Here is a 9380-nt window from a genome sequence, read left to right as displayed (position 1 = left end):
CAAAAATTAATTTCAACGTTAGGAAAAGATTTTTGAAAGTACATGTTTGGAGTATAGCTTTATACTGAAGTGAAACTTGGACGATCGGAATACCTGAGAAGAAAAGATTAGAAGCTTTTTAAATGTGGTGCTATAGGAGAATGTTAAAAATCAGAGGGTGGATGAAGTGACAAATGAAGAGGTGTTGCGGCAAATAGATGAAGAAAGAAGCATTTGGATAAATATAATTAAAAGAAGAGACAGACTTATAAGCCACATAAGGCATTCCGGAATAGTCGCTTATTGGAGGGACAGGTATAAGGAAAAAATTGTGTAGGCAGGAAACGTATGTAAAATAAATTGTTAGGGATGTAGGATGTAGGGGGTATACGAAATGAAACGACTATCACTAGATAGGGAATCCTAGAGAGCTGCATCAAACCAGTCAAATGACTGAAGACAAAAAAAATTGTATTGTTGAAAATTTAATCTTTATATGTTGAATTTTTTCGCTAAAATAATTGAATATTTGAATTTAAAAAAAAGTAACTTTCTCACTGAATAAATTGAATCGTTTAAATTGTTTCCATCAAACTAGAGCTATCGTACGAGATTTCAAAATATTTCCCATCGAACATTACTGTCTTTAATCTTTCTCCCTTGAGATGTCTGCGTCATGCATCTTCTAACAACGAACGACAAGCACGTTTCTTTAAGGGGATTGAAATCCCTAGTCAAAAATTAATTTAGATTCGACTAATTTTTATCCTATAACATTATTTTTTTTAATGTATGCTGAGCTAATAAGTGCAAAAAGTATATTTTTCGTCTAAAATATGGGAGGTTCTTTAACAGGGGACCCATCGTAAATATTTTAAGTCATTGAAAAGTACAGAAATCAGGGTTTAGTTTACTCTGCACGTTCTGTAAAAATCGGTTTACTTTTCATGCATGATCCTGAAAAAAAAAAGAAGTATAATTGAGATGTACGTTTTTGCTTCTTTTTTTATTTATTACAATAATACAGAGAGAAAACCTCTATAAGTTTTCATACAAAACCTCATACAATGTTTAAAGTCTAGTAAATACTTCATATGATAATATGAAGTTTCATCGCATTCTCTCAGGAACTCAAAACATCGCTAAAATGAAAATTATGTAAAACAAAATAACTGTTAAGTCAGAATGACTTTTTCTGGAAAAACGTCTAAACTTTCCTCAAAGTAGTCTGACTTTAAGATTAAAATATAAAGACTTTCCTAGTTAAAAAAATATGGCTTCCAGTAAGTTTAAAGAGTTTGATTTTATTCTATGGCTTGCAGTAAGTGTAAACAGTTAGATTTATGTTATTCGTTTCGAGGAATTACGTTTTGGTTTGTTTTCGAAAAAATATAAAATTATAAAATATTCTATAAAATTGCTAACACTGAGAGTATAGTTTGAATAAATTAAATTCCCAAAATAAAATTCAATCTGTTCTAAACTTCATAAGTGGGAACTACATTAACCATCTCTTACAAAGCGTCATTTAATCAGCATCAAAATTATTACGATAAAAAAGATTATTATGTAAGTTCAACACTTTCATGACTTAAAACTTATTGGTAAGTTGTTACGTGATTAAACTAACTGGATAAATTTACGCCTAAAACCTATCTTAAAGCTCAATAAATATTGTAATAATCATTCAAATCGGTCCAGGAGTTCCTGAGAGTACAGAGCAAAGCTGAGCTGATATCAATACTAGAGACATGGAAGTACTCGAATGGGCATGGACATTATGATTTATCCGTATAAGCCTCACACACAGATATTTCAGCCTTAATGGGAAAAATAACAAGGGAAGTGGTTCCGTTGCTTTATTCACTGATGTTCGGGGAGACGATGAATTTTCATGAAGGAAAATATTTTATAAATTAATCTTAAGTTCAACTCAAAAATAAAACAAAAAAGAACATTTTAACCACTACAAAAGATGAACATTGTTAAACAGGTATAAAATTCGATCGAAAAGTAACAATAATCAATGTATATATTATATATATATGTTGATAATCTGAACCTCACCTGTTCAATAAATCTACCTACAAAGTTTTATTGTTATTTTCTAGAAAGAAAATTGTACAGAAGGAAAGAAGTACATCAATTTGTTGCTTTTTGCTTTATAATAATAAATATATATTATGCTATAAATATAATATTTTAATATACTGATAAATGTGACACAGAAAAGTCGAAAATACTAATTTACTGAATATCGGTTATATAATTCATATCTGCTTAAAAACCAAGGGTTGGTGCGTGACGAGAGACAACAGTCATATTCACGATAACTTTTCCTTGTCCTTCAACGGAGAGAACATCACATCACATTAAACTGTACCCCTCACAAGAAGTTGCCAGAGTTATTATGATTATTATTAAAAATAATTAAAATGTTACAGTGTAAAATCGACTATTATTTAAAATAATATTTATGTTTTAGAAGGAGACGTAAGATACCATGCTTAGAAATACAGAAAATGTGAAAAATAAAAACTTTTTAAAATGTAAAATTAAGAGAGGCACTTCCCTAACCTTTCGGTAAGAAAATAAAAGAGATAAAATATAGAGAAAATAAAATTTTTATAACGCACAACAAATTTTCTCTTCGTTTATTTTCATCCATTCATGATTTACAGTACCACTGGATTTAAATCATTCTGATATAAAACACCAAAATTAAAGAAATACGATACCTACGACCAGTGGACTGAATGAAGAATAAACCGGTTTCTATTCCGGAAACGTCAGTTCACGGGCAGTCAACTGCGACCTCTCATCGGGGTAAGCCATAATAACCCGGAGGCGCCAGCGGGAAGTCTGAAAGTGTTGTTTTTTCTTTATAGGTGTATGAGTTACCTGAAACCTTATAGCAAGTATGTAGGATTTAGAATGCGAAGAGTACCGCAGTTACGATGGTGTCCAGATGTTTCCGCTGGACTTTGAAAATCCGGCTGAGGGCTACTCGAAATGTCACGCCGACTCATACTCACATCTGCAGTAGAAAATCCAACTGTCTAGTTAAAGCAAAGCATGCCAATGGTTCCAGCTGGGTGTTTACTCAATGTGATTTCTTCACTTTGACTTTACCAAAGTGAAGAATTCGAGCAACTGCGGGTAAACGTTTGACCACGCCGCGATTACGCTTAGAACTGTCGGTGTGGCTGCCCTATACCAAGTGGTACGGGGAGACTTTACCATCGGCGGGTGTATTTCTTGCTTGTGTTGTAGACAAGTCTGGGTAATGGATGCGGCTTGTGGTAATGATGTATATTGGGGTCTCACATGAGTGACCCGGCGGCTACTCATGAAGGGCTATGAGGGGACCTCACTAACATGAGTAGGCATGGTGTCGAGGATCCTGGTAGTGCATTTACCCTTTCTAGGTAAATGGTTGACCACGCGGCGTTTTATCCATAAACTGTCGGTATGGCTTCAATCCCAGCCCACCGCTGACTGGCGGGCTCTATTTGGGTTTTTCCGTTGCTCCTCGGTGGATGTGTGCCAGCTACACTCTTAGCTGCAACGTGATGGTCATAGGGGTCTTAGCTTCCGTAGTCAAAGCCTTGATATGCAAAGTTGATTTGTCAGTGTGTGCTGTATGAGGGTACCTCCGGCTCGGGGTCTGATCCCCGACATAAATATAAGGTGCTCCTTATACATTTATGAGTATAATTCTTTAGGATTTTATGCTTTCATAAAGCAGGAGTAAACTGTTTTGTAATAGCAGAATTTTTCCAGGTCCAGAATCTTTATTTGTTTGTCCACTCCCAAAAGCTACAGGACGCGTTTTGGGTTATCTAGCTCTAGCTTCGTGATAAGTGTTAAGCCTACTGAAAAGAGTTTACGATTCTACTCTATGGTGATAATTTACTTTCACTTATTGGAAGTACCAAATCATGTTTTGTATTGGAATCACTACTTATCTGAATAAGTATATCTAATTATCTGATAACAGTACTTGTCAGTGTCTGGTAGACCATCAGTATTGTTTTACTGACAATAATTATAACTAATACCATACACATGTAATTTAGTGACAGTCACTAAGAAACACACGTGTCACTTCTTTCTGATGTTTTGACATTTTATCCTGTGATTTATAATAACTACTGTCAAAATCCTAATCGCTTAAACAAGACTTTGAATGAATGTAAATAAATTTTTTTTTTTTTTAATAAAAAAAAAATTTATTTATCGGTTTATAAATTTATTTATCGGTTTATAAATGTATAGAGACCATGTCAATAATAATGGGATCTGCTACTTCATGTATATAACAATTTTTTCATGAAGTAATAAAAATATAAATATCTGAAGATAACAAATATTGATTGTAAGAGAACAACACGCGTTTACTAATAATAGTTCATAGAAGATATTCTCTATCTCAAACTCTCTCTCTCTCACCCTCTCTCTCATATTCCTTTTTCTTTTTTCTATTAGCCTCGGGTAACTAACTTTCAGATAATAATTTAGAGGATGAATGAGGATGATATGTATGAGTGTAAATGAAGTGTAGTCATGTACATTCTCAGTTCGACCATTCCTGAGATGTGTGGTTAATTGAGACTCAACCGCCAGAGAACACCGGTATCCACGATCTAACATTCAAATCCGTGTAAAAATAACTGGCTATACTAGGACTTGAACGCTGGAACTCTCAACTTCCAAATCAGTTGATTTGGGAAGACGCGTTCACCACTAGACCAACCTGGTGGGTTTCTCTCGTATACCTAACTCATCGAATATGGGTAGAACTCATTGTACTAATTTGTATCCTACAACTTAAAAATACAAATATCTAGATTTTAATTTATTTGTCATCTACTGTTGTAACATGTAATTTTGTTACATCAGATAAAATTATTACTGTTATAATAAAATTCTGTGGGTAGATAAAGCAAACAGATGAAATTCGCTGGTAGAACTTCACGGGAGAACTATCGTAGCAGATGTATTTGAGGGTAGTGTAAACACAATTTTTTGATATATCGTTCTAAGTTAAAGTATTCGATGTTAATTTTTTATAATTACGTATATATTTTTTTAAATAAAAATTAAACAATAAATATTTATTTTTAAAAAAATATATAATCGTTGGGTATGCTTGTGCGTGTACGCGCGTACATGTTTAGTAATAAATAAAACAAATATATTTACTTTATGTTCATAAACGTATGTAATAGCAACGTAAAATATTCCCTATCCAGATTTCCTGATAAAAACCTAAATATGTCAAAAATGGACAGCCCTAGCGCTTTGAAAAAAATTCTCAACTCTCTAGCGGGAGTTATCTGATTTCATTACCAGTTATGGACTGGCACCATTGGATTGACCTTAGGGGACGTATTTCGGGTGCGCAATGGGGTGCTATTACAATACCTCCGCAACCAATCGTTTCGATTTTCAAAATGTAAACGCAGTATTTTATATTGAGAGCTATCTGTTTCATGATCAGGCTTACTCTGGATCTACCACGGTTAAATTAGAAATTTGCTTATATCTGTGCATCCATTCGTCTGATTTTTACAATTCAAACTGATTCTTAATTTCTTCGTATGCATCACACGCACTAATCGTTTGCATAAAACCTTAAAGTAAAGCCTTTGCATAAAGTTATAGGAGAATAAAACAATCTATGAGAACTAGTTTAACAAACAGAAATTCTAAAAAGGTGACAGTATGATTGAGTAAGATTTCTATTTCGTCATATTTTTTATTCTTAATTCTGATAGCGATTCTGAATAGGTGCGGATACCACTTGAATTAGGTATGTGAGTTACATTTGTAGTCAATTAATTATAGAACTATAAAATTACAATCAGCTGATATAAACCATTTTTAAATAAGATTGACACCACTCTCATATTCGTCAAATATATTGAGTCTCAAAATAATTTTTTGAAAACACAACAATTCTAAATACAACAATTTGAAAGCGATTCGTTTAATATATATAAAAAAAACCTATTTTAAAAAAGTTCTTGTCAATAATTTAAAAAATTCAATTTGCTGAATCCAATATAAATATGCAGCTGTAAACCAGCCAGAATTAAGAACTAATATCTTAAGACTTTTTTCTAGCTTCCGGGACCAACGTTAGATATTTTTTCAGAAGATGGAATGAAATGACAATTTTATAGCAGGTGAAAATGAAATGCCTGGCCGGGATTCGAATCCGGGACCATTGGATGAAAGTCCGAGACGCTACCACTCGCGCCTCGGAGGCCGGCAATATTTTAAGACTGGTAGCGACAAAGGTTGTGAACATAGAAGAAGACAATACTGACAATTATTGTAAAAACTAACATAAGTCTACCCAAACCCTACCAAATTAAATTAGACATTCCACTGTAATATATAGTAGCATTTCTTATCTAGCTCAATGTAATTTTTGACAGGAAGTAATGGAATATAGATTTAATCAGGTCAGTTGGTAAAACCATATGTACTTACTTAACTGAGGAAAACTCTCACGGAACATCATTAAAGGTACGTGAGGATGGCATAATTCTTAGGTAGAACAGACATAAAGATGATGGCAACAAAATACCAACAATAAAAATAAAATGTTACCAAATTTTATATTTTTTAAATTTCAGATTTATTACTTTTTTAGATTTTAATCTGGTAATAAAATTTTACCAGATTTTATACTTTTAGATTTTATACTTTTTTAGATTTTATGCTTTTATAATCAATTCAAGTAGTAACAAACTTAAATTGTTAAATTATCAGAAGACAAAATAAGTTCGACCGGAATAACTACCTTTTTTCAAAAAAGAGAATAGCAGAATAAGCAGATATCATTTTTAGTAGAAAAGGACGTAAAGATTTCAAAAATGAAGATTTAGTCATAAGAAAAATATAATTTTAAATAAATTGTAACTGATTATTTGTTTCGGTTTCAAAGTTTTGAGGGAGACAATTAAACTGGAATTTGTAATCAACGTTATTGGAACATTTTTAAGATATTTAGCATATGGCAATAAGAATACTTCAATTTTTTTTATACCTAATTCTAGATGGATGGCAGCAAACAAAGTTTGTTAAGAGGTGGTCAGTGATTTGTATTGACGACTACCCAACGCTTGAGCTTGTGTGACGCATCGGCAGTCCTAGAAGCGACCCGCAACTAATCTAAATACTATATTGTAAATAAGCCTGCTTATTGAAATTACGTTAGTTACTATAATTCCATTCATAACTTTCCGCCTATTAATAAATTTAAAAATAATTAAGTAGTAAATAAATATATTATTTTATTTTCATACTATTTAACGTTTTATTTTTATTTATTTTTTTAATTTAATTTTTAAATGTGATTTATTGATGATTAAGATTATTTATTATAAATTATTTATGGAATAAATTATTATTACTATTATAAAATCATTTTTATTAGTTTTTAGTAAATTTATTCCTACTTTTAAAAAATAATAACGAATGATGATTTATGTGTTAATACGTCCTTTTTTTATACGTTGGCGTTACACGTTATTGCCAGTCAGTCGTCAGATGATTCTTATTGAATTTATGTCACATTTGTAATTCTGACGTAATTTCTGTGTCACTTATTTACTAACAGCAGTTTTATTTATTTTAGAATTCTCTGGTAATACGAATCCTGCAACAATGAATCGGTTTCAAAAAATTTTAGAACCTGGTTTTGGGCATGCAAAGTAAAGTCTCTTTTTTTTGTTTGAGTCTGGATGATAAAAAAAATGTAATGTTAATAGAAACAGAATGTTCTTTTCCATAAAACGATAATTCCTTCTCTGAAATTACTGATCATTCCGGCTTAGCTATCATCCATATCTTGTGTAACTCGTGGATTATTGATATTAAAATACTTATGTTAACTTTTCATTGAGATCTATGTAAATGGTATTACAAAACAATCTTCCTAAATAGTCACATAGTATCCTGTTTTTGGTATTGTACACGAGCGTTTTCTTATACCTTCCATTTCATCAAACTGTTGTACATCAATGCGATATTTTTGCTTAAAATTTTAGCTGATGTTTCTAAAGATTGGCACATGTTTTAAAGGATTCCTTGGCATATATCGGAGCAGAAGCCCATCCCTGAAACATTCCTATACCTTTTAAAGGAAATTATAATTTAAGAATAAAAAGAATCGTTTACTTAATTATCATATCATGAAAATACTAAAGGATTTTCACTAATCTATTTAAAATCGTAAACAAATCTGATTTTTATTGTTTTGTATTAATTTCCCTTTTTTTATTTTTTATATTTATATTATGTAACTATTCTCTTGCAATATTTAATTTTCTTTTAATCCATCATTTCCTTTTCTGAATAATTAATGTCTGAACTATTATACTCCATTAAATAAACTTAATGGAAATTTTCCTTTTGTCTCATCTGTTTACAATTTATTTTATATATCCTTTGCTACAATTATTTTGCTGCTATAGATGGTTTCTGGTTTTACTAAGCCAATATTGTTGTGAATAAGCTTCTTTCGATAAAATTCTTTTTGGATGAAAATTCTAAATGAAGAATCTGAATATGGCGGTAATCTTTACCACATAATAAGATGACCGATTACGTAGTAGATAGATAATTGACAACGATACATATTACTAATTTGAACTTGCATTACTTTTAATGCAAGAAGCAATCATTACCGAAAAAATAGTAAATAGTATAATATTGATGCAAGAAATATTAATTTTAAAAGGTATTTGTGGGTATGTGCGTTTTACAAAATAAAAACCAACACTTTCCAAAAAAATAACAACTCTCACAACTAGCTGAAACACGCAAACTCGATATGACTCCGTTTCCACTTATTTGTGAGAAAGGTTGACGATGACTTTACGTATAGATATGTTCAAAGCAATCCCCGTTGCTTTGAGAAAACCCATTCACATTAACCTTGGGAAGCAGAAGGGCTTTGAATAGTTTATAGAATTTAAATCAGAACTTTGATCTATCAGTTCATTAAAGGGTGGAAAGAAGTTCCTGATCTATTTAAAAAAAATAAATAATACGGTAAATAAAATTACGCGAATAAATTTCTCTTGTATTTACATAAACCTACTAACAATTAGCAACCTATCAGCTATTTTGTTATATTAACTAATATAATTAAAATTTAAAATGGAAAGCTATAAGGAAAAGGCTGACTTCATTCAGATTTATTTCTCTCTTGCTGAAGTAGTTATATACAAGAAAAAAGGAGAACTAGAAATAAATTTGACTGACATTAACTTCTTTACACAAAAAACATATTTATTTCTTAATATTGATAATCGTTTAGTAGTACGGAAGGGTTTTATTTAAATAAAGTTACAGCTAGGAAAAGCTATTTTGAAAATTATTCT

The sequence above is a fragment of the Lycorma delicatula genome, chromosome 1, assembly GCF_047948215.1.
Source record: "Lycorma delicatula isolate Av1 chromosome 1, ASM4794821v1, whole genome shotgun sequence".
In the NCBI taxonomy this organism is placed as follows: domain Eukaryota; kingdom Metazoa; phylum Arthropoda; class Insecta; order Hemiptera; family Fulgoridae; genus Lycorma; species Lycorma delicatula.
The sequence above is the reverse complement of the archived record's forward strand: the minus strand, read 5'-3'. Positions refer to the sequence as shown.